Raw genomic sequence first — 1,866 nt, 5'->3', positions numbered from 1 at the left:
GAGTTCTTTGATAAATTAACCAGGAAGGTTGACGATGATAAGGCATATAACCTTGTCAATATTGATTTCAGCCAGGTCTTTCATAAGGTCCCAATTGGGAGGCTGCTCTGGAAAGTTAGATTGCAAGGAACCTCGAGGAAGCTGGCAATTTGATGCACACTTGTCTTCATGATAGGAAGCAGACCATAATAGTGGAAGGATGCCCTTCCGACTGGAGGCCCGTGAATCGTGGAAGGCCTCAGGGGTTGGTGCTGGGCCCAATCCTGACTGTTATCTATATTAATGTTTTGGATGAGAATGTACCAACCATGATTAGTAAGTTTCCAGATGACACTAAAACGGACAATGAGGATGTTTAGCAACAGAACCTGAAACATCCGCGGAAGTGGGCTCAGAAATGGAAAATGGAGTTTAATATAGAGAAGTGTGTGGTGTTGCATTTTGGAAAATCAAATCAATGTTGGATTTTCGTGGTGAATGGTAGGGCCTTAAGGAGTGCAGTGAAACAGAGGGACCTTGGGGTTCAAGTGCACGATTCTCTGGAAGTTTACTCACAGGTAGACAGGGCGTTGAACAATGTTTTGGGCACATTGGTGTTCATCAGTCAGGGTATTGAGTACAGAAGTTGGAAGCTCTGTTGCTGTTGCACGGGACGTTTTCGAGGCTGCACTTTTGGGATTGTGTTTAGTATTGAGCCAAAGTGCACTGTGAGATTCTATTCCAATCTGCTGCATCTTATGCACCAGGTTGGGGCATCTCTATGACTTATATATCTCTGATAATGCGTCACATTTCCTTGAAACATTCCCTCTCAGTCGAAAGAGCACGTTAATTCTCCGACTGACACTGTCATGAAGATCAGAGCAATCACACTTTTGGTTAGCTCCACAAGTAGCTGCAGGATTGAAATCAGAGCACTGAGCGTAAGATGCACGCCAGAAAAGGAGTGTGATTTTTTTTAAATGAAGGTTTGAGGTAAAGTTACTTGGAAAGGTTCAATGAAGTCACTGAAATGAATATATTGCACTGACTGCCGAGAATATGTTCTAATGATTACAGTGAATAGAATTTTGTTTGGTGTGACTTGTACAATTTGACTGAAGCAAAATGCATTTGGAGATGTCGCTAATTAGAGTGCCTTGAAACAGAATCCTGTTCCTTTGATGTTCTTATCATGAAGCAGGACTGGGTGATGCTTGCATTTTGTTAGCATGACTGTGATATATTGACAGGGAAAAGACCAATTGTTCAGAATTGGTCTGTATATTGAGACAGACAGCTGTGATGTCTTGACCGCTAATTAGTTTTGTTCTTCTTTCATGTGACTCCGAGATGTATTCGCATTTCTTTCTTGCAGTGGGAAGACTTTCATCAGCTCTGGGACCTGTAGGTATAAAAACTCCAAACTCCCCTGAGAAATCGTCTTCCTTATCCATTCCATATTTATGACATATAGTCCACCATTCTGATCACATCTCTCCAACTATACTTTAAACTTAATTGTTAAATTTCCTTTAAGTCGGAATTACACTTTCCATCTCCGATTGATTCTTTCATGACGTTAAAAATGCAAATACTACTTCAGATACATTCCACAAATATCTGTAACATTACATCAAGGACTGTCTGTGTACTTTAGAAAGGTTTCAGTACAGAGGAAGTGCGGGGTAATGTGACTTTTTTCAATTAATTCTGTGGAAAGATTTTTGTGAGATTCGTAATTAAGGCACCACAGGGAACGGAATGCAAGGATTCAGTTGTATTATCGGCAATGATTATTGGGCGGAGGGGTTTGCATGTTGATTGCTGTGACTTGTACGCGTAGATTGTTTCAATATAAGTTGATGGCACATGTCTAACGTTACG

The sequence above is a fragment of the Chiloscyllium plagiosum genome, unplaced genomic scaffold, assembly GCF_004010195.1.
Source record: "Chiloscyllium plagiosum isolate BGI_BamShark_2017 unplaced genomic scaffold, ASM401019v2 scaf_15056, whole genome shotgun sequence".
Classification (NCBI taxonomy): Eukaryota; Metazoa; Chordata; class Chondrichthyes; order Orectolobiformes; family Hemiscylliidae; genus Chiloscyllium; species Chiloscyllium plagiosum.
This window is presented reverse-complemented; position numbering follows the sequence as displayed.